Source organism: Bufo gargarizans, chromosome 5, assembly GCF_014858855.1.
Source record: "Bufo gargarizans isolate SCDJY-AF-19 chromosome 5, ASM1485885v1, whole genome shotgun sequence".
Lineage (NCBI taxonomy): Eukaryota > Metazoa > Chordata > Amphibia > Anura > Bufonidae > Bufo > Bufo gargarizans.
Window position 1 is genome coordinate 299,537,705 of NC_058084.1, and position 25,789 is coordinate 299,563,493.

Here is a 25,789-nt window from a genome sequence, read left to right on the forward strand (position 1 = left end):
CGCAGGGGGTACACGTGAGGTTCACGGTAGACCGATGAGGGGTCAAATGGTATAACAGACAGTTCATCAGTTTACTCACGGTTAGCAGATAGCCTCCCTGGGCTGGCAGCACAGTGTTGAGGTGGACAGCACGAAATCCTCCGGGGCACGCTCTGTGGTAGGAAGCATCAGCCAAGATGGTGGTTGAGGTGCCCTTGATGTTAAGTGTGCTTAGGGTGCTTGATACGGCTGAGTCCTTTGATGGATTTTGTCGTGACGCCAGTACCATTAATGGTGGTACAACCATAGGTAGTAATAATGAGGTAGACAGTGGTAAGATGCAACTCACAACTTTTACTTTAGTGGTTTTTCAGTTGCTGTAGTACAATTGTGCAGTCTTTAGATGGTACAAAGACAATACTGCAAATCCACAGTTTAAGGCTTGTCAGGTGTTTGGTTGGTTTTGGAGCAGTGGGTTAGGTGTACCTGATTCCTTTAGATGCTTTGGATCCTATTCCTTGACTTTCCCTACAAGCTAAATATTTGTAGACAGGAAAACTCAACTGTCCCTCAGAAGGTTGGTGTGGCTGCCTGAAGCTATAACACCTCCACCATGCAAAGGTGTCTGTGGCCCTAAATAATGGCTCTTATCACCGATGAATTTCTAGGAATGCTTGTTTCTTTTCCAGGGAGGCAAACTCTTCTCCTACTGGTCAGGGATGCAATTCTATAGTCCAGCTACAGAAGGAAAACGCTCTTCTGCACCTAAACATCTGAGTAAACACCTTCTAGCGAAGTTGGCTCCACCCACTAATCTGTGTTGCAAAGTCTTCACTCTATCTATCTTCCCACTAACTTGATGTGACTACCTCACATCTGCTCACTTCTGAAATACATCCTAGTTAATCTGATCTGCCTTGACTAATCTGTCTCACTAGGCCTCACCTGAGTATATATATAGGACCTGAACTTTATCCCCATCTAGTGGCGGGATGTACAGTACAGACCAAAAGTTTGGACACACCTTCTCATTCAAAGAGTTTTCTTTATTTTCATGACTATGAAAATTGTAGATTCACACTGAAGGCATCAAAACTATGAAATAACACATGTGGAATTATATACATAACAAAAAAGTGTGAAACAACTGAAAATATGTCATATTCTAGGTTCTTCAAAGTAACCAACTTTTGCTTTGATTACTTCTTTGCACACTCTTGGCATTCTCTTGATGAGCTTCAAGAGGTAGTTACCTGAAATGGTTTTCACTTCACAGGTGTGCCCTGTCAGGTTTAATAAGTTGGATTTCTTGCCTTATAAATGGGGTTGGGACCATCAGTTGCGTTGTGGAGAAGTCAGGTGGATACACAGCTGATAGTCCTACTGAATAGACTGTTAGAATTTGTATTATGGCAAGAAAAAAGCAGGTAAGTAAAGAAAAACAAGTGGCCCTCATTACTTTAAGAAATGAAGGTCAGTCAGTCCGAAAAATTGGGTAAACTTTGAAAGTGTCCCCAAGTGCAGTCACAAAGACCATCAAGCGCAACAAAGAAACTGGCTCACATGCGGACCGCCCCAGAAAAGGAAGACCAAGAGTCACCTCTGCTACGGAAGATAGGTTCATCCGAGTCACCAGCCTCAGAAATCGCAGGTTAACAGCAGCTCAGATTAGAGACCAGGTCAATTTTTTATTTATTTAGGTTTTACACAATATCATTTTTTAAACAAAAAAATAAATCATGTTTTAGTGTCTCCATAGTGTTTTTCAGTTTTTAGGTGATTGTCTCAGTTGAGTATCATTTTTGTGTGATGAGATGACGGTTAGATTGACACTATTTTGGGGGGCATATGACTTTTTGATCGCTTGCTATATTATACTTTTTGTGATGTAAGGTAACCAAAAAATGCTTTTTTGACAATGTTTATATTTATATTTTTATGGTGTTCACCTCAGGATTTAGGTCATGTGGCAATTTTATAGAGCAGGTTCTTATGGATGCAGCAATACCTAATATGTCAACTTTTTTATTTATTTACATAAAAAAGCATTTTCGAAAAACAAAAAAATCATGTTTTAGTCTGAGAGCCATATATATATTTTTTTTTCTGGGCCATTGTCTCATGTAGGGGCTCATTTTTTGCGGGATGAGGTGATGGTTTTATTGGTACTATTTTAGTGTACATAGAACATTTTTAATCACTTTTATTACCTTTTTTGGGAAGTAAGGTGGGCAAAACCTCTATTTCATTATAGTTTTTATTTTTATTTTTTTATGGCGTTCACCGTGCGGGGAAAGTAACATTGACTGTTTTATAGATCAGGTTGTTACGGATGCGCTGATATCAAACATTTGTAGGGAATTTTATATTTTTAATTTTATCTTGGTCAAATGCCAACTTTGTATAAAAAAATGGGAAAAGTTGTCTTTTGCCGAGATATTTCTCTCACCCAGCATGGGTATATGGAAAATGACACCTCAAAACACATTCCCCAACTTCTCCTGAGTATGGTGATACCGCATGTGTGACACTTTTTTGCAGCCTAGGTAGGCAAAGGGGCCCACATTCCAAAGAGCACCTTTCGGATTTCACAGGGCATTTTTTTTACAGATTTTGATTTCAAACTACTTCTCACGCATCTGGGCCCCTAAAATGCCAGGGCAGTATAACTACCCCACAAGTGACCCCATTTTGGAAAGAAGACACCCCAAGGTATTTCATGATAGGCATAGTGAGTTCATGGAAGTTTTTTATTTTTTGTCACAAGTTAGTGGAATATGAGACTTTGTAAGGAAAAAAAAGGAAAAAAAAAATCATCATTTTCCGCTAACTTGTGGCAAAAAATAAAAAGTTCTATGAACTCACTATGCCCATCAGCGAATACCTTAGGGTGTCTACTTTCCGAAATGGGGTCATTTGTGGGGGTTTTCTACTGTCTGGGCATTGTAGAACCTCAGGAAACATGACAGGTGCTCAGAAAGTTAGAGCTGCTTCAAAAAGCGAAAATTCACATTTTTGTACCATAGTTTGTAAACGCTATAACTTTTACCTAAACCATTTTTTTTTACCCAAACTTTTTTTTTTAATCAAAGACATGTAGAACAATAAATTTTGTGAAAAATGTATATATGGATGTCGTTTTTTTAAAATAATTTTACAACTGAAAGTGAAAAATGTAATAACGAAAAAAGTAAAAATGTCAGCAGCAATGTAATACCACCAAATGAAAGCTCTATTAGTGAGAAGAAAAGGATGTAAAATTCATTTGGGTGGTAAGTTGCATGACCGAGCAATACACGGTGAAAGTAGTGTAGTGCAGAATTGTAAAAAGTGGTCTGGTCAATAAGGGTGTTTAAGCTAGGGGGGCTGAGGTGGTTAATTGCTGATTTGCGCAATCGCAAATATATTGGAGCACTCTATCTGCATATAAAGCTATTGTAAAGTTCTGTCATGCCAACCATTTTCTCCAGTATCAGGAAACTTCTAGCAGGTTAAAAAATTTAGTAAAAGTGACATACGCCTGTATTGCGTGCACAATACGCGCATATCACATTGCCGATTTTAGCAATCAAGAAAATAATAGCAAATTCTCGAATTTGCAAGTTTATGAAGAATAATTGCCGAAATATTGCAAATTCGAACATTGCCCCTGTCGCTAATCAATAATGTTCACCTGATCATGATCGTCTGAGACCGGCCACCCGGACAGCTTCAGCATCAATCGGTTTGCATAACCAAATAATTTCTGCACAAACTGTCAGAAACCATCTCAGGGAAGCTCATCTGCATGCTCGTCGTCCTCATCAGGGTCTGGACCTGACTGCAGTTTGTCGTCGTAACCGACTTGAGTGGGCAAATGCTCACATTCGATGGCATCTGGCACGTTGGAGAGGCATTATGTTCACGGATGAGTCCCGTTTTTCACTATTCAGGGTTGATGGCATACAGCGTGTGTGGCGTCGTGTTGGTGAGCGGTTTGCTGACGTCAACGTTGTGGATCAAGTGGCCCATGGTGGCAGTGGGGTTATGGTATGGGCAGGCATATGTTATGGACAATGAACACAGGAGCATTTTATTGATAGCATTTTGAATGCACAGAGATACCGTGATGAGATCCTGAGGCCCATTGTGCCATTCATCCACGACCATCACCTCATGTTGCAGCATGATAATGTACGGCCCCATATTGTAAGGATCTATGCACAATTCCTAGAAGCTGAAAACATCCCAGTTCTTGCATACCCAGCTTACTCACCGGACATGTCACCCATTGAGAATGTTTCGGATGCTTTGGATCGGTGTATACGACAGCGTGATCTATTCCCTGCCAATATTCGGCAACTTCACGCAGCTATTGAATAGGAGTGGACCAACATTTCACAAGCCACAATCCACAACCTGATTAACTCTATGCGATGGAGATGTGCTGCACTGCGTGAGGCAAATGATGGCCACACCAGATATTGACTGGTTTTCTGATCCCCCACGCCCACCACCCTAGTAAGGCAAAACTGTGCACATTTCAGAGCTGTCTTTTATTGTGTGAAGTCTAAGGTACACCTGTGCAATATTCATGCTGTCTAATCAGCACCTTGATATGCCACACCTGTGAGGTGGGATGGATTATATTGGCAAAGGAGAAGTGCTCACTAACACAGATTTAGACAGATTTGTGAACAATATTTGAGAGTAATGAGTCTTTTGTGTATGTAGAAAATGTTTCAGATCTTTGAGTTCAGTTCATGTAAAATAGGAGCAAAACCAAAAGTCAGGGGCGTTGCTAGGGTCTCAAAAGATCCGGGACCCAAGTGCCAATGCATATGGCCCAATCCTCTAAGTCGACCAACCAACCCCTAAACCCGCTATAGCTATACACCTATACAGCAGCACATACCTCTCACATCCAGTTCCTCCCAGGTGATGTCTCCTCTTATGTGATCTGTTATCATCTTCTCCATTCCGTCTGGACAACTTCTCTCAGCAGTGCCTCGTCTCTACAGAGTGTGACACACAGACATCTTAGCTTCCTCATTTTACTGTACCCCCAAATACTATTCTGAATAAAAATGAGTGCCCCCCATAATAATAGTACTGCTCATAGTCCCACCAATAGTAATTCCCTTCTAGAATGCCCTTATTAGTAATACTGCCCCCAACAGTGCCCCCAACAGTGATAGTACTCCCCAACAGTGCCCCCATTAGTTGAAGAACCCTCCAGTATTAATAATGCCCTTACAGAGCCCCTAGTAAAAATAAGGTCCCCCTATTGTTCCCCCAGTGGTAATAAAGCTATCTACTGACCCCTTAGTAGTAATAAAGCCCCCCGCAGTGCTCTTAGTAGAAATAATGTGGATCTTAAGTCCCTCCTATAGAGCCCCCAGTAGTAATAAGAACACCTAATGTCTCCTGGATAAAAAATGCCCCCACAGTGGTAGTTATAATGCCCTCTATTGTTATAATTCTCACCCTGAAGTGCCCCAGTATTTATATCACCCCCTACTGTGATAATGCTCGTCCTGAAGCCATCCCAGTATTTATAATGCCCCCTGCAGTGCCCCCTATAGTTATATTCCTCCGTTTACTGTCCTCAAAAATTATAATTCCTCAGCCCCTCCACCATATAGTCCCATGTAAATAACATTCCCTTCTCCTCCATAGAGTGCCATGTAAATGCCATCACACCATCTCTCCAGCCCCCTCCAATATACAGTCCCATGTAAATAGCATCCCTTTCTATCTACAGCACCCTCTAAAATACAGTCCCATTTAAATAACATCACACCATCTCTCCTGCCCCCTCAATATACAGTCCCACATAAATAACATTGCCCCTTCCCCAGCTGCCTTCAACATAAAGTCCCATGTAAATAACATCACCCCCTCAATATTCAGTCCCATGTAAATAACATCACTTCCTCCCCCAGTCACTTTCAACATACAGTCCCATGTAAATAAAATCACCCCCTCCCCAGCCACCTCCAACATGCAGTCCCATGTAATTCACATTACCCCTCAACAATCAGTCCCATCTAAATATAATCACTGCCTCCCACATCCACTTTCAACATATAGTCCCATGAAAATAACATCACCCTGTCCCAGCCACCTCCAACATGCATTCCCATGTAAATAAAATCACTCCCTCAACTTTCAGTCCCATGTAAATAACATCACTCCACCCCACTGTCCCATTTAAATAACTTCCTTCCCTTCAGCCCTAACATGCAGTCCCAGATAAATAGCTACAGCTCCAAACATTGCTCTGCCTCTCACACTGAGATATCTACCCCTTCACTTACCTCTCCTCATGTAGCACACCTCACCACAGCTTCTTCCCAGGACTTCTCTTCACTGCTGGGCCATTCTCTCCTGCGCTGGTCACATGACTGTGATATCATCACAGGTCCTTTTCAGCTACTGCATATAGCACTGATCACATGACCTGTGATGTCCTAAGGATGGTAATACAGTTGTATCTAGCAGACAGGCAGTACATTTGGGGCCTGGGACAAAATATCAGGGGCCCAGGCCCCAAATGTTTTAACCTAGCAACGCCCCTGCCGAAACTGTTGAGTTTATATTTTTGTTCAGTGTAAATCAGGGTAATGTAGGCCCCTATTGCCTAAATAAGTGTAGGTGGTGGTAGCAATTATATTATGAAATATTAGGGGGGTGGAAAACTATGGGAGTAATTTAGCATAATTATGTCATGTAAAATAGGTGGGCGTGACTCCAAGTGCTAAATTAATAAGCTCAGTAGTGTGATTCACCCCTGCAACTTGACCTGAGAGTAGAGATTGTCACAATGGGGAATGCAAGTGCAGGTACACTAGTTGCTACAAAAGACATGTCAGGAGAGGCGACAAGTCCTCCATAACCTGTTAAAGATCACAGTGGCTGATGCTGTATAATAAATCTGGTGAACCTAAAGACTGTCTATTCTAAGTTTATACTACCTATTTGTTGGCTTAGTTCACTCCAAACAAATAGACAGAACCACGGTGGGTTCACTAAGTGATGCCCCTGTTGCCAAATCAGTTCCTCCCCTCTGAAAATGTCTAAAACAATTTATCCCTTGCACACAATTTATACCAGTTTTTGGTACAGATTGCACTAGTAATCTGGTGCATTTTGATTAGAAATTCTCCCCTAATGTAGAGAGTGAGCGAACCAGTCAAGATTAGTTCGATTCAACAAATTTTTTAAAAAGTTTTGTTCGGGCTCAAATTAATTCCGGATAAACCAAAGTTGCTCCAATTGCCCTGAAAGTTGAATAAGCACCCCCTCTAGCCTCCTAGGAGTTGTTATTTTTAAGAAAACTTGTTATCTCTTTTCATTAGTTTTTTATTAATTTTCCCCCTCCCCCTCTCCAAGCTCTGGAAGGCAATGACAGCAATAGTAAATGATGCCTGAGTGACACTGACATAGATAACTCTGGATAAACACACATTTTATGTTGTTAATATACAATAGGTTTAAAAACACACTGCACCACATACAGTACAGACCAAAAGTTTGGACACACTTTCTCATTCAAAGAGTTTTCTTTATTTTCATGACTATGAACACACCGAAGGCATCAAAACTATGAATTAACACATGTGGAATTATATACATAACAAAAAAGTGTGAAACAACTGAAAATATGTCATATTCTAGGTTCTTCAAAGTAGTCACCTTTTGCTTTGATTACTGCTTTGCACACTCTTGGCATTCTCTTGATGAGCTTCAAGAGGTAGTCACTTGAAATGGTTTTCACTTCACAGGTGTGCCCTGTCAGGTTTAATAAGTGGGATTTCTTGCCTTATAAATAGGGTTGGGACCATCAGTTGCATTGTGGAGAAGTCAGGTGGATACACAGCTGATTCCTAATGAATAGACTGTTAGAATTGGTATTATGGCAAGAAAAAAGCAGCTAAGTAAAGAAAAACGAGTAGCCATCATTACTTTAAGAAATGAAGGTCAGTCAGTACGAAAAATTAAGAGTGTAGTCTCAAAAACCATCAAGCGCTACAAAGAAACTGGCACACATGCGGACCGCCCCAGAAAAGGAAGACCAAGAGTCACCTCTGCTGCGGAGGATAAGTTCATCCGGGTCACCAGCCTCAGAAATCGCAGGTTAACAGCAGCTCAGATTAGAGACCAGGTCAATGCCACACAGAGTTCTAGCAGCAGACACATCTCTAGAACAACTGTTAAGAGGAGAATGTGTGAATCAGGTCTTCATGGTAGAATATCTGCTAGGAAACCACTGCTAAGGACAGGCAACAAGCAGAAGAGACTTGTTCGGGCTAAAGAACACAAGGAATGGACATTAGACCAGTGGAAATCTGTGCTTTGGTCTGATGAGTCCAAATTTGAGATCTTTGGTTCCAACCACCGTGTCTTTGTGCGACGCAGAAAAGGTGAATGGATGGACTCTACATGCCTGGTTCCCACCGTGAAGCATGGAGGAAGAGGTGTGATGGTGTGGGGGTGCTTTGCTGGTGACACTGTTGGGGATTTATTCAAAATTGAAGGCATACTGAACCAGCATGGCTACCACAGCATCTTGCAGCGGCATGCTATTCCATCCGGTTTGTGTTTAGTTGGACCAGCATTTATTTTTCAACAAGACAATGACCCCAAACACACCTCCAGGTTGTGTAAGGGCTATTTGACCATGAAGGAGAGTGATGGGGTGCTGCGCCAGATGACCTGTCCTCCACAGTCACTGGACCTGAACCCAATCGAGATGGTTTGGGGTGAGCTGGACCGCAGAGTGAAGGCAAAAGGGCCAACAAGTGCTAAGAATCTCTGGGAACTACTTCAAGACTGTTGGAAAACCATTTTCAGGTGACTACCTCTTGAAGCTCATCAAGAGAATGCCAAGAGTGTGCAAAGCAGTAAGGTGGCTACTTTGAAGAACCTAGAATATGACATATTTTCAGTTGTTTCACACTTTTTTGTTATGTATATAATTCCACATGTGTTAATTCATAGTTTTGATGCCTTCAGTGTGAATCTACAATTTTCATAGTCATGAAAATAAAGAAAACTCTTTGAATGAGAAGGTGTGTCCAAACTTTTGGTCTGTACTGTATGTCTCATGCTTTTTCCTATTTCAGACCTTCCAAAAATTGTACCTTATCGGGGCAGATGATGCTTAACCCCTTAAGGACCCATGCCGAACATGGACGGCGCAGATGTCTGTGACTTAAGGACCAGGACCGTACATGTACGGCGTGGTGATCGGGTGGGTGATGGAGATGCGCCCGCCCGATCCGCAGCAGGGGTCCGGCAGTCACTTATAGCAAGACCCCTGCTGCATGCGCCGGCATTGGTGAAATTACCAATGCCAGCACATTAACCATTGATGTGCCACGGTCAGCGCTGACAGCGTGACATGCGATGTCCATGCGGGGATCAGACCAGCCATCGGGTACCTGCGCTGCTGTGATGGGGACCTGATGGCAGAGAAGGCAGCTTGATGCCTTCCTTAGCCATCGTGGCTGCCTTCTGTGACAGCCTGTGAGATCCAGCCTCCTGGATCTAACAGGCAGGAAGCTGTAATTGTATTACATTCAGTAATACACTTACAGCCAATGCTTTACAATACATAAGTACTGCAAAGCATTATAAGGGGCATAAGACCCCCAAAAGTTGAAGTCCCATAGGGGGCCAAAAAAATAAAGTAAAAAAATTTAGTTTTACCCCAAAAATGTAAAGTTTCAAACAAAAAAGTGCCTTTTTCCCAAAATAAAGAAAAAAAGTGTAAAAAATAGGGAAACTAAGAAAAGTAGACATTTTAGGTAACGTCGCGTTCTATAAAAATATCACATGACCTCAGATGAACACCGTGAAAAAAAACTGTGTAAAAGAGCCATTTTGTATTTTTGTCACCTTAAATCACAAAAAGTATAATAGTAAGCGATCAAAAAGTTATATGCACCCTAAAATTGTGCCAATCAAACTGTCATCTCATCCCACAAAAATTATACTCTACCTAAGACAATCACCCAGAAAATTTAAAAAAAATGGATCTCAGACTATGGAGACACTAAAATGATTTTTTTTTGTTTAAAAAATTATATTATTGTGTAAAGCTTAAATACATAAAAAAGTAGACATATTATGTATCGCCTCATCCATAAGAACCTGCTGTATAAAAATATCACATTACATAACCCCTCATGTAAACACCGTAAAAAAATAAGAAATAAAAACAGTGTAAAAAAAGCATTTTTTGTCACCTTCATCACAAAATGTGTAATAGCAAGCAATTAAAAAGTTATATGCACCCCAAAATAGTGCCAATCAAACTGTCATCTCATCCTGCAAAAATGATACTCTATCTAAGACAATCGCCCAGAAAAACAAAAACAAAAAAAAAAACTATGGCTCTCAGACTATGGAGATACTAAAGTTATTTATTTTTTCAAAAACGATATTATTTTGTAAAACTCCAAATAAATATAACAGTAGACTTATTAGGTATTGCCGCGTCTATAAGAACCTGCTGTATAAAAATATCACATGACCTACACTGTTAACACTGTTAAAAAAAAAAAAAAAACAGAAGGTGGAGAAACAAAAAAATAATAATAATTCAAAAATGCTTTATTATGTGAAACTGAAATAAACAACCAAAAAACTAGTCATATTTGGTATTGTCGCGTCCGTAACAACCTGCTCTATAAAAATGCCACATGATCTAACCTGTCAGATGAACGTTGTAAATAACATTTAAAAAAAATGTGCCAAAGCAGCTATTTTTTGTTACCTTGCCTCTCAAAAAGTGTAGAATAGAGTAACCAAAAATCATATGTACCCTAAAATAGTACCAACAAAACTGCCACCTTATCCTGTAGTTTCCAAAATTGGGTCACTTTTTGGAGTTTCTACTCTAGAGGTGCATCAGAGGGGCTTCAAATGGGACATGGTGTCAAAAAGCCAGTCCAGAAAAATTTGCCTTCCATAAACCATATGCCGTTCCTTTCCTTCTGCACCCTGCCGTGTGCCCGTACAGCAGTTTACAACCACATACAGGGTGGGTTTTTTTTACTTACAGAATCAGGGTAATAAATATTGAGTTTTGTTTGGCTGTTATCCCTTGCTTTGTTACTGGAAAAAAATTGATTAAAATGGAAAATCTGCCAAAAAAGTGAAATTCTGAAATTTCATATCCATTTTCCATTAATTCTTGTGGAACACCTAAAGGATTAACAAAGTTTCTAAAATCAGTTTTGAATACCTTGATGGGTGTAGTTTCTAAAATGGGGTCATTTCTGGGTGGTTTCTATTATGTAAGCCTCACAAAGTGACTTCAAACCTGAACTGGTCCTTAAAAAGTGAGTTCAAGCTAGCTGCGTCAGGAAATGGCCGCTTGACCCGTGAGCTCCTCACAGCAGCACTAGAAAACAGCTATTATACAGGTTCCCACCTCGCTTTACCATGGGTAAACCTACCAAAGAGAAGTAGAAGGAGTCCCAGATGACTCCTAAGCATGCTAAAGGACAATCGGACCTGGACAAGTACCTGAAAAAGAAACTGTCCTCGCCGGCTGCTAGATCCAAGATTGCGCAGGAGGCAGCCGCTGCAATGAACTGTACAGAGGACTCTAATGATGAGGGTTCCTATACTGTGTCAGAGACGCACAGCGAACTAGGCTCGATACCAATCACTAGAGCCTTCCTCAAGGAGTCCCTAGCCCTGGTTTTTGAACCCGTTCTGAAGGAACTTACAGCTATCAAAACAGAGTTCAAGCAAACGGGATTCAGAGTGGCAGCCTTAGAAGACTCTCAGGCAGCTCTAACTAAGCATAGCCGGGCGCTACAAACTAAAGTTACGGAGATCCGTGAACAGATGAATTCAGCCTTCCTGCACCTGGAAGACCAGGAGAACAGGAGCCGAAGAAAGAACGTGCGCATTAGAGGCGACATCCCCGATAAGGTTAGTCAGATCTTCTCCCCATTACTTGGCCAGGAAAGGGCAGAGAAAATAACCGTAGAGAAAGCCCACAGGGCCCTCAGGCCCAGACCAGCGCCAGATGCCCCGCCACGTGATATTATATGCGGCTTACTCAGCTTTGTGGACACAGCCGCCATCTTAACCACAGCCAGACATAAAGGGGACACAATACTTGAGGGCTGCAAAATCCAGCTTTTTCAAGACCTTGCAGCGAGTACCTTAGCCAAGCGGAGGCAATTAAAGCCACTTACGGACCTCCTAAGGGAGAGAAGGCACCCCCTGCGCTGGCTCTTTCCGTTTGGTCTATGTGCCACTATCAATGGGAAGCAAGTTGTTATTTGTCACCCGGACGAACTCACCAAAATGTGGGACGCTCTGCATATAGACCCTTTAGATATCCCCTCATGGATGCCTCTGGATGGGGATATGAAGATGCCACCCCTGCCTGCAACGGAAGTTTTTATATATATATATATATATATATATATATTATATAAAAAAAGTTCAAATCCCCTCAGGCAAAGAAGCGCCAAGCAGAACTTCAAGATACTTGAGGACGGTTTAATATCTTATACTGATTTACTTCCCTCTTTTTGGGGTAAAATGCCAGTAATGTGGTATTAGATATGACCCCTGGATCTATATGTTTTAGTTAACATTATCTGATACGTATTTTTTTGCTGCCATAATCTATGTTGACATTTGTGACCCTCACTGCCACCATCGCCTCCTTAACCCTTTCATGTCTCCCCTTTACTACGGGCCATTTATACTGAGATGGGTTAGGGAATGGTGACACCTCCCTTAATGTATAACAGCTTGAAGCTTAGTGTTATCGGGCCTTATTAGATCCTTTCCATCTTTTAATCTAAAATATTTGCTTTGCTGAATGTAGGGAGGCGATGGTGGTGTGCTGAGTCCTTTCATTTTCTCCCTCAGTTAAGGCAGTGTATATGTTATTAAGTACTTGGTCTTCCTTATTTCATTTTATTTTAATTTGATTCAATGGAGGCTCCTCTGATCTACTTCTCATCACACAGTATCAGTTGGAATTCCCATGAAATGAATAGAACATCTCAACCATTAAATGTGTGGGTACCCACAGCTCTGACACTGGCAGGAGAGGTGGGGTTGACCCTTAGTTTTCTTTTCCCCCCTCCTCTCGTCCCAGATGGTTCTAAAAGCTAGTGCTGATGGGCTCACACAGGCTATGTGTCTCTCACAATACTCCTCCCTCACTCTAACCCCTATACTTTCTTCTCTCCAATTTATAATTTGATTTCTTCCACCTCACTACACCAGGTAGTTCCCTTCTTCTACCTCTCTGTGTTTCCCCCCTTTGCAGGAGGTTACTATTGTGGTATGATTTACCTGAGTATTACCATGCTCATTTCTGTATTTTCTGTCCTGTAAATAGTTTCTCAAGACGGGTTTGGTGTCCAGTAACATTTATCTCACTAGGATGTATCCTCCTCCATTGCTCTGCAACCACCCATTTCCTATGGATCCTTTGAAGGTAATAACTCTTAATGTAAATGGTACGCTTTTTGGTCATAAGTTGACTTTAGTCAATGTTTATGCCCCTAACACCAATCAAATACCTTGGCTAATTAAGATGTTGAGTTCCCTGCAAGATTTTAGAGAGGGAATTCTGATCCTGGGAGGGGATTTAAATTTAGTACTTGACCACCCTATGGATTCCACTTCCTGTGTCCCCAAATTTTCCGCTGCACAACTTCGTAAACTACGGAAAGCTTTATCCTCATACCAGATATCGGATGTCTGGAGGCTGTCTCACCCTAGAGACAGGGACAATACATTTTTCTCAGCTGTCCATAGGTCCTATCAGCGTCTCGACTACCTGTTCATCTCCAATCATGTATTGGAGAGACTTAAATCCTCCACTATTGGACAGATCACAGTCTCTGATCATGCCCCGGTCTCTCTGGTGATTCAGCTAAAAGGTCTTCCCCCCAGGGAGTGGTCGTGGAGACTCAATGAAACCTTTTTGGAAAATGAAAGAGATAGAGGTAAATTAGAAGAGAAACTTAAGACCTTTTTTGAACTAAACAATACCCCCTCTATAGATAAGACTATGTTGTGGGAGGCCCATAAGGCGTTAATTAGGGGGAAGCTTATATCTCTTGGATCCTGGGTGCGCAAGCAAAGATCGGCTGGGATTGATTCCATTCTAGCCCAAATATCTGCCCTGGAAAATATCAATAAAGGCAATCCCTCTGATACTAATTACGATTATATTCTTAAGCTAAGGAGTCAGTTGAAGGACCTATTGAATATTAAATCGGCTAAGGCCCTTAGGTCAGCTAAATACAAGTTATATGTCCATGGAGATAGAGGCTCCAAGCTCCTCTCCCAGATGATTTAGGGTCAAAGAGAGAAAGCTTTTATCTCCAACATCAAATCAGATAAGGGTCATCAACTCACCAATACTCCTGCAATAGCAGAAGAATTTGCCAGTTTTTACTCTTCTCTTTATAATTTGACACCCAATGATCCACGCCAAACTATCACCAAAATGAACACTTTTTTGGAAACAGTTAAAGTCCCGACCCTGGGAGAAGTTGACAAAGACATGCTACTATCCCCAGTTACAGAAAAGGAAGTGCTTTAAGTGTTGGCGAGTATCCCCTCAGGAAAATCCCTAGGCCCGGATGGGCTACCCATAGTGTACTACAAAAAATGTAAAAGCACTCTCGTCCCACAACTAGTTGACTTATGTAATTTCCTTTTAAATGGACACCCCCTCCCACCACAATCACTCATCGCCCACATAACTGTCATCCCTAAGGAGGGAAAAGACCCCACTAAATGTAGCAGCTATAGACCAATCTCTCTGCTTAACGTAGATGTCAAACTGTGGGCCAAGCTCCTCAGTCATAGAATAGCAAAGTTGCTCCCCAAGTTAATTGGTGAAGAACAAGCAGGCTTTTTTAAAGGCAGAGAAGGCAAAAACAATGTTAGCAGGGTCTTATACGCCATATATTACGCAAAAAAACATGGAATCCCCTTAACACTATTAGGTACTGATGCTGAAAAAGCATTTGATAGGGTTAACTGGGCTTTATGGACAGTGCGCTACATCACTTTGGCTTCCCGCCCTCATTTATCTCAGCCGTATTCTCACTCTATTCACGTCCCTCTGCTAGAGTCCTTATTAATGGCTCTCTCTCCCCTCCTTTCTTTATCTCTAATGGGAGGGAGGGCTGCCCTCTCTCTCCAGCATTATTCATTCTATCTCTTGAGATGTAGCTATGCAAGTTAAGAGATTCCGAGACTATTAAGGGCCTTAAAGTGAATGGCACAACTCACTCACTGGCAGCCTTTGCGGATGACCTGCTTCTCTTTATAACTTACCCAAAAGACGCTATCCCGGAAGTGATCAAAATATTCTCAGTTTTTGGTGAAATCTCTAATTTCAAGGTCAACTACGACAAATCTGAGATACTTAACATATCAGCCTTGGAGAAACATATCTCAGAGATCAAAGCATACACTTTTTTCCAATGGCCTAAAGAGGCTATTAAACACCTGAGTACCAGCATCATAATCATTGCAGCACAGACCTTGAAAAGAGTCAAATCTACTTGAGAAGAGTCATGGTTATTCGTAATCTCCTGCTCTCTCTGCCCATCTGCTGATGATTGGCAGTTCTCTCCTAAAGAGAAAGAGGGAAAACTAGGTAGAAAACTGTCAGTCATCAGCAGGTGGGCAGGGAGAGCAGGAATTTATGAATAACCATGACTCTTCTCATGTGGTCTTGACTCTTTTCCAGGCCCAATCTGCCATGATTGTGATGTTGGTTCTCGGCAACCCTTTACTTTTAACTTTTAAATAACAGACCACTGAAATCAACTTACCTGTCTTTCCTTTGTACTGCCATTAGTATGGGAAACATAAAGTTGATGACAGGTTCCCTTTAAGGTGAAATATAGCAGGGTCCTTAAGGGGTTAAACAGACATGGCGTTATGGGATAAAAAATAAATAAATAAAAAAGTTGCCTTGGGAACGTGATGGTTGGCAAGTGGCATTATGTGGGCTGCAAGCAGCAGCTGTACAGAATGTGATGCTAAGTATACATATAGCAACAGTGGCAAGATGGGCCACCAACCGCATGGTCAATATGTATTCATCACAATTAGGCTGAGCTGTGAGAAAATGTTGGGATTGATTCAGTAATGATATATGTATGCTGCTTAATAATATTTAGCCCCCCCCCACCCAAAAAAAAATACAAAATTAATTTGAACCCTGTGGAAATAGTATACACATAAATGGACGACTAAGGCATTAGTGCATGATGCATGCCACAGCAGCAGCTGTACAGAACGTAATGATAGGTAAACTGACAGCAACAGTGGCACTGCCGGTGAAATTAGGTCTATTCATCCAGAATCTGCCTAAGCTGTAAGAAAATGTAAATATTGATGCAGTAATCACATATGTATGCTGCTTAAATAAATGTAAGCCCCCCAAAAGTTAATAAATAAATACATAAACAAATAACATTTTAACTTTGTGGAAACTCCATACATGTAAATTGAAGATAGAGAGGCATTATTGGCATGATGCAGACTGCAGCATGCAGCACCTACATTTATGCTGCTTAAAGATATTTAACCCCCCAAAAATGTTTTAAAGTTTTAACTGTATAGAAACTAAATACACTTAAACTGACAATTGAGGGTTGATGCTATATTTCACCTTAATAGACACTGGTAGATTGCTGCTACACCAGGAATATTGCTGCAGTAATCATATATATATGCAGCTTAATTAAATTGAATTCCCCTAAAATTAAAATTGCAACCTAATATCCATTTTTTAGACAAGAACAAAGTCCTGCTGCATACATTTTGCTTCCTTCTAAAAAAAACTGATCTTTGATGGAAATGGCTCAAACGGATGGCAACTGATGCAACAGGATCAGTTTTTTTTACAGGATCCAGTTTTTTTTTTCTCTCTCTCTTCTTCTGACAGATCAGAAGAATGGAAAGCTAAACCATGATGTGAATGCACCCTAATACACACAGGTAGATTGCTGCTATACCTTGTGTCTTGTAGTAATCACATATATATGCTGGTTTAATCACATTTAACAAATGGAAAAAGACAAATAATTCAACCATTTGGAAACTAAATATATGTAAATGGCCGATTGAGGCTTGGGGCTAAATTTCACCTTAATACACAATGGTAGATTGCTGCCACACCAGGGGTATAGCAACACCTCCCAAAATTTTAATTGTGACAGTGTGCAGCTTAATTCAGTTGATAAATTAATTCAATTAAATTGAACCCCACAAAAAAGGTGCACCTGCACTTCTGATAGGAGGCACAGTCAGCCACATGTCCTCTCTCCCTGGCTATCAGCTCCTGTGCTTATGTCTTACTTCTACACAACACACACAATTCTTTTTTGAAATCCTAGCCTTTCCCTTCAATGTCCCTGGCAATAACCCTGATTGATTTCTGACTGTCTCTGAATCATTTTTCATTCTTCCTGACTCCCTAAGATCACTTTCCTGGCAGACACTGTAACACATTACTGCTCTCATTCAAAGCCTAGCACATAATGGCTTTCAGCTCATTCTGCTAGGGCACCTCCCTGCCTGCTACTGCACTGATTGGCTCATCCAGTCTCATCTGTCAGCCTGGGAACCAATCAGGGCAAGCCCTCACCCCCACTTCCTCTCAAGGTCATGAGAGAACCCTACTTCTTCCTCCCTATTCCTTTTTTCTGCCGACATTTGCACTAAAATGGCGCTACATGAAGTTTTAGTTGATTTGTCCGAAACCTGTAAATGTTCGGGTTTGGCTGCTGTCGAAAAAAAGTTTGGACAGAACCAGGTACAGTCCAAGCTGGTTTGCTCATCTTTACCCCAATGTATCTATTTAAACAAGATTCTGAATGTGAACCTAAAGAAATGGCTTCAAAAGTGCAGTAAAGGTCCTTTTGACATTACATCTAAATGTAAAGTTACCTTTCATGCAAATAGCTACTGCCTTATAGTTTCTTGGGTGCAGTAGTATTCATTTGTTTCTGAGAACCGACAGCTAAATTTATAGACCTCAAGGTCTACCAGGGCGACATATTGTTCTATTTTACAGACTATTCAGTTAAGATTGATTGAATGAATGTTGGATGCTATTCTCATGTTCCAAGAGCTTGTCCTTGGAAACGGACAATTTAATAAAGCAAAGAAAATCAAATTAATTACGTTATTAAGAACAAAATCTATGAAATGTATTATTTCGGATTTCAAAATCCCAAAGTATTTGAAGTCATATAAAAATAAAAACCTTAAGAAAACTTGTATTACCATTTAACCCTTGACCGTACAGAGTTGGAGCTATTTAAAATGTGTGCTGTAAACTTTAATATGAAGGCGCAAACTTAGCTATACATATTTAGCCCTAAATTAGTAATTTGTGCCACACAGCTACAGATTAAGTAGTACACAGAGATGAAACAGATAGATTTAATGAATTTTTTTTATTTTTTTTTCATTTTATTCAAAAGTAAATGTAAAATGTATCCCAAGGTTCCAGCTTAGCTGACCATAAGTATGTTTATGTATTTGGATTAGCTTATGTCTTGAAAGATATGTAATAAGATGTAGGATTTAATTAAATGAGGATGCTGCTAAATTTAGATTAGACGGGAAGGATCTACTTAAATAATGAAGTCATATTTAGAGCTGATATAGAGGGAAATGACCAAAAATAAGGATTCACAGATAATATAGATGCATCAGCATCCTAAATAAATATAGTTAACGAACATGGATGGTTAAAATAAAAACTACAAATCTTATTAATTTACATGGTTAAAAGTGGATGAGAATCACTTCATCAAAAATATAAAAATGCAAAAAGAAACTTGATTGGATCTGGATGTGTGGCCCAAATAACCTGTACAGTCCGGTAAAAAAACGGGATCTATGAGCCAGCAGCAATTAACCAATCCACTAATCGAGACACCTCTGTAAATGTAGAAACCCTAGGCAGAGAAAAAATATATTTGATGTGCCTCAGATAATAAATAGAAGGCTATTTGGAACTTTACTTCGCTACATTGTATGCATCTCACACTATGCATACAAGCTCCCTTCTCTCTTATTTTTAATGCTACAATAGAAGTGAAGCTGCCCCCTATTGCCCCTTCCCCTAATATTCCTGACTAGTCGAAGCAACTGGACACTTTAGCAATTCAGTTTGTTTGTATAAAGGTATTTTTGAAGCTAGGCACAGCTCTGTAATTACTATAGCTCAACGCGTTTCAGCAGCATTAGATGCTTCATCAGGAGAGCTGATAAATATTGCAAGCCCTATTAAAAAATATATATATAAGAGAAACGCGCTTACTATCTCAGCACATATGGCAGTACTACCGGCATTATTGCAGCCGTAAAGCGGCCGCTGATTCCAAAGATACTTAAGCGGAGGAACTCCACTTACGTGAGGGGCCGGGAACAATCCTGCAGCAGAAGGGACGGAGGTAGGAGAAGCGAAGAATAGGGTCCGATATGCATGTTTTCTAGGTTTTGGCGCATTCTGAGAGCGGACCCTGATGTGGGACATCTGGTCGACCAGCATCCATTTCCATTAAATAAATAACCAAATATACAAAACAAGTAATAACCATGCTATCAGCCATATCTGTGGAAATTATTTAACGGTCATAGCATACAAAACTTGCCTGTTAACAAAGGAAGCAACTAATAAATAAAATGAATAAGAAAATTCTTCCGTTCACATTTTGGGTTTTGCTATGACTGCATTGCTTCTGCTAAGCCATTTTTTCTATTATATTTATTTTACTTGTATACTATATTGAGAATTTTATTTATAACATTTCTTAGGGAGGACCAACAGTATCCATTGAAATTAATGAATACTCATTAATTTCAAGTATTTGCAGAAAACAATTACTTTCAATCAGGTCTTACTCTTTGGGACAAATTGGATATTGTCATATACATATACATGTGAATAATTAATCTTAGCACCTTCATCTTTTATCATCATAACCCTTTAGGACATAGCCATTTTTCACCTTCCTGACAGAGCCTAATTTAGCAAATCTGACATCTCACTTTATGTGGTAGTAACTTTGGAATGATTTTACTTATCCAAGCAATTCTGAGGTTGTTTTCTCATGACACAATGCACTTCATGTTAAAAGTAAATTGATTAAACATTTTTGGCCTGAATTAAAGATTTCTTTGCACAAAATGGCTGTATTTCAAATGGCTGGATCAAACCCCTGTATGTATAAGGGGATCACACACACCCTGAATCAGTGTAGGCCTGAATTAAAGATTTATTTGCACAAAATGTCTGTATTTCAAATGTCTGTATTTCAAATCCCTGAATCAAACCCCTGTATGTAGAGGGAGTATCTCACACGGTCTGAACCAGTGTAGGCCTGAATTCAATATTTTTTTTGCCCAAAATGGCTGTATCTCAAAATGCTGTATTTCTAATGCCTGATTCAAACCCCTGTATGTAGGGGGGTAAGTGTTTTCTCAAGGAGACATAGCAGTGGTATTGTAACGCTGATAACGGCGTCATCGCCACTGGCAATGTTGGTGGAGTACTCGAAACAGCGCAACAGGGCACACAGGTCTCGCATGGAGACCCAGTCATTGGTGGTGAAGTGGTGCTGTTCCGCAGTGCGACTGACCCGTGCGTGCTGCAGCTGAAACTCCACTATGGCCTGCTGCTGCTCGCACAGTCTGTCCAGCATGTGCAAGGTGGAGTTCCACCTGGTGGGCACGTCGCATATGAGGCGGTGAGCGGGAAGGCCGAAGTTACGCTGTGGCGCAGACAGGCGAGCAGCGGCAGGATGTGAACGCCGGAAGCGCGAACAGACGGCCCGCACTTTATGCAGCAGCTCTGACATGTCGGGGTAGTTGTGAATTTACTTCTGCACCACCAAATTCAGCACATGTGCCAGGCAAGGGATGTGCGTCAAACCGGCTAGTCCCAGAGCTGCAATGAGATTTCGCCCATTATCGCACACCACCAGGCCGGGCTTCAGGCTCACAGGCAGCAACCACTTGTCGGTCTGTTGTTCTATACCCCGCCACAACTCCTGCTGACGTTTACCCCAGGCTGTGCTGAAGTTGGTGGTGAAGGTGTGTGGCTGACTGGATGAGCAGGTGGAAGAAGAGGAGGAGGAAGCCGAGTAGGAGAAGGTGGCAACAGGAGGCAAAGAATATTGCCCTGCGATCCTTGGCGGCGGAAGGACGTGCGCCAAACAGCTCTCCGCCTGGGGCCCAGCTGCCACTACATTTACCCAGTGTGCAGTTAGGGAGATATAGCGTCCCTGGCCGTGCTTACTGGTCCACGTATCTGTGGTTAGGTGGACTTTGCCACAGATGGCGTTGCACAGTGCACACTTGATTTTATCGGATACTTGGTTGTGCAGGGAAGGCACGGCTCTCTTGGAGAAGTAGTGGCGGCTGGGAACAACATACTGAGGGACAGCAAGCGACATGAGCTGTTTGAAGCTGTCTGTGTCCACCAGCCTAAATGACAGCATTTCATAGGCCAGTAGTTTAGAAATGCTAGCATTCAGGGCCAGGGATCAAGGGTGGCTAGGTGGGAATTTACGCTTTCTCTCAAATGTTTGTGAGATGGAGAGCTGAACACTGCCGTGTGATATGGTTGAGATGCTTGGTGATGCAGGTGGTGGTGTTGGTGGTACATCCCCTGTTTGCTGGGCGGCAGGTGCCAACGTTCCTCCAGAGGCGGAGGAAGAGGCCGAGGCGGCAGCAGCAGAAGAGGTAGCAGGGGGAGCCTGAGTGACTTCCTTGTTTTTAAGGTGTTTACTCCACTGCAGTTCATGCTTTGCATGCAGGTGCCTAGTCATGCAGGTTGTGCTAATGTTCAGAACGTTAATGCCTCACTTCAGGCTCTGATGGCACAGCGTGCAAACCACTCGGGTCTTGTCGTCAGCACATTGTTTGAAGAAGTGCCATGCCAGGGAACTCCTTGAAGCTGCCTTTGGGGTGCTCGGTCCCAGATGGTGGCAGTCAGTAGCAGGCGGAGTCTCTTGGTGGCGGGTGTTCTGCTTTTGCCCACTGCTCCCTCTTTTGCTACGCTGTTGGCTCGGTCTCACCACTGCCTCTTCCTCCGAACTGTGAAAGTCAGTGGCACGACCTTCATTCCATGTGGGGTCTAGGACCTCATCGTCCCCTGCATCGTCTTCCACCCAGTCTTGATCCCTGACCTCCTGTTCAGTCTGCACACTGCAGAAATACGCAGCAGTTGGCACCTGTGTTTCGTCATCATCAGAGACGTGCTGAGGTGGTATTCCCATGTCCTCATCATCAGGAAACATAAGTGGTTGTGCGTCAGTGCATTCTTTGTCTTCCACCGCTGGGGAAGGGCTAGGTGGATGCCCTTGGGAAACCCTGCCAGCAGAGTCTTCAAACAGCATAAGAGACTGCTGCCTAACTTGAAGCTCAGACAGTTTCCCTGGTATGCATGGGGGTGATGTGACAGACTGATGGGCTTGGTTTTCAGGCGCCATCTGTGTGCTTTCTGCAGAAGACTGGGTGGGAGATAATGTGAATGTGCTGGATCCACTGTCAGCCACCCAATTGACTAATGCCTGTACCTGCTTAGGCCTTAACATCCTTAGAACGGCATTGGGCCCCACCAAATATCGCTGTAAATTCTGGCGGCTACTGGGACCTGAGTTAGTTGGTACACTAGGACGTGTGGCTGTGGCAGAACGGCCACGTCCTCTCCCAGCACCAGAGGGTCCACTAACACCACCACGACCATGTCCGCGTACGCGTCCCTTACTAGATGTTTTCCTCATTGTTACCGTTCACCACAATAAGAAAAATTTTATTTGGCCCAATGTATTGAATTTAAATTCAGGCCTTTTTTTACAGACACCTAACACTATCTGGCTATCTATTTAGGTACCGTATTACACTAATACAGGCACAGCAGAAATGACAGATTTAGCTGAATATAAATTTGAGGCCTATTATTTAGGCGCTGGGTGACAGGTATACGTTTGCGGACAGAATTAGACGTGGAATTGCACAGTAGCGTGTGTGTGAAGTTATTGAGAATGACCCTATCAGCCCCTTGAATCTAATATACCCTTTTAGGGATAGATTTAAAGTAGGCCTGATACAGCAGAAACCACTAATTTAGAGAATTGCTAAATTGGGAATTGTATTTCAACCCAGAACAAAATCTGTGCTTTGACGGACCCAAAATAACTTGACCAGCCTCAGCAATAACCACAGATTTAGATGAATATAAATTTGAGGCCTATTATTTAGGCGCTGGGTGACAGGTATACGTTTACAGGCAGAATTAGACTTGGAAATGGACTTGGTGACAGCTTGCCCCTGATGTAGGATATAGCCAAAAAATAACCACACTATTGATGGTTAAATGGACTTGGTGACAGCTTGCCCCTGATGTAGGATATAGCCCAAAAATAACCACACTATTGATGGTTAAATGAACTTGGTGGCAGCTTGTGCTGGCGCACCACAAGACATAAAATGGCCGTCGATCACCCCAGAAAAAAGTGACTGAAAAACGCTCTGGGCAGCCTAAAAACAGTGAGCAATTGAATAGCAGCAGTTCAATGATCCACAGCTGTAGATCGATCACTGACTTAAGTGTTTTGGAGGAGTTAATCACTGCCTAATCTCGCCCTAACAGTCGCAGCTGCAACCTCTCCCTACACTGTTCAGAGCAGAGTGATGTGCGGCGCTACGTGACTCCAGCTTAAATAGAGGCTGGGTCACATGCTGCACTGGCCAATCACAGCCATGCCAATAGTAGGCATGGCTGTGACGGCCTCTTGGGGCAAGTAGTATGACGCTTGTTGATTGGCTGCTTTGCAGCCTTTCAAAAAGCGCCAAGAAAGCGACGAACACCGAACCCGGACTTTTACGAAAATGTTCGGGTCCGGGTCTGTGTCACGGACACCCCAAAATTCGGTACGAACCCGAACTGTACAGTTCGGGTTCGCTCATCCCTACTCACAATGACATCTGCATCAAAGGCTGCCAACATTTTTTTTTTTCCCCAAACGAGTGTTTGTTTAACAACTGAATTTGACAGCAGTATATAAGCCTGTAATTTCACACATTCTGATGCTGCAAGGCCTGAATAAAGTGTTTTTGTCCAAAAAGTGTGTATATATTAAACTTGAATTTAACACTTGCAGACCTTGAAAATACTGTTTTTTTTTTAAAATGTGTGTTTTTCAAACCACAGAAAATGATGGGTGGATTTCTACCTTAAATTGCACACTGACTAATGTAGATGTTGTAGATTGCCAAAAAAGTCTTTTTTTGTTAACAGAATATGAAAGCTGTATATATTAAACTTGAATCTAACACTTGCAGATCTGGAAAATACTGTTTTTTGTTTTTTTTTAAAAGTGTGTTTTTCAAACCACAGAAAATAATGGGTGTATTTCTACCTTAAATTGCACACTGACTAATACAGATGTTGTAGATTGCCAAAAAAGTCTTTTTTTTGGGTAACAGAATATGAAAGCTGTATACAGGGAGTGCAGAATTATTAGGCAAATTAGTATTTTGACCACATCATCCTCTTTATGCATGTTGTCTTACTCCAAGCTGTATAGGCTCGAAAGCCTACTACCAATTAAGCATATTAGGTGATGTGCATCTCTGTAATGAGAAGGGGTGTGGTCTAATGACATCAACACCCTATATCAGGTGTGCATAATTATTAGGCAACTTCCTTTCCTTTGGCAAAATGGGTCAAAAGAAGGACTTGACAGGCTCAGAAAAGTCAAAAATAGTGAGGGATGCAGCACTCTTAAAATTGCAAAGCTTCTGAAGCGTGATCATCGAACAATCAAGCGTTTCATTCAAAATAGTTAACAGGGTAGCAAGAAGCGTGTGGAAAAACCAAGGCGCAAATTAACTGCCCATGAACTGAGAAAAGTCAAGTGTGCAGCTGCCAAGATGCCACTTGCCACCAGTTTGGCCATATTTCAGAGCTGCAACATCACTGGAGTGCCCAAAAGCACAAGGTGTGCAATACTCAGAGACATGGCCAAGGTAAGAAAGGCTGAAAGACGACCACCACTGAACAAGACACACAAGCTGAAACGTTAAGACTGGGCCAAGAAATATCTCAAGACTGATTTTTCTAAGGTTTTATGGACTGATGAAATGAGAGTGAGTCTTGATGGGCCAGATGGATGGGCCCCTGGCTGGATTGGTAAAAGGCAGAGAGCTCCAGTCCGACTCAGACGCCAGCAAGGTGGAGTACTGGTTTGGGCTGGTATCATCAAAGATGAGCTTGTGGGGCCTTTTCGGGTTGAGGATGGAGTCAAGCTCAACTCCCAGTCCTACTGCCAGTTTCTGGAAGACACCTTCTTCAAGCAGTGGTACAGGAAGAAGTCTGCATCCTTCAAGAAAAACATGATTTTCATGCAGGACAATACTCCATCACACGCATCCAAGTACTCCACAGCGTGGCTGGCAAGAAAGGGTATAAAAGAAGAAAATCTAATGACATGGCCTCCTTGTTCACCTGATCTGAACCCCATTGAGAACCTGTGGTCCATCATCAAATGTGAGATTTACAAGGAGGGAAAACAGTCCACCTCTCTGAACAGTGTCTGGGAGGCTGTGGTTGCTGCTGCACGCAATGTTGATGGTGAACAGATCAAAACACTGACAGAATCCATGGATGGCAGGCTTTTGAGTGTCCTTGCAAAGAAAGGTGGCTATATTGGTCACTGATTTGTTTTTGTTTTGTTTTTGAATGTCAGAAATGTATATTTGTGAATGTTGAGATGTTATATTGGTT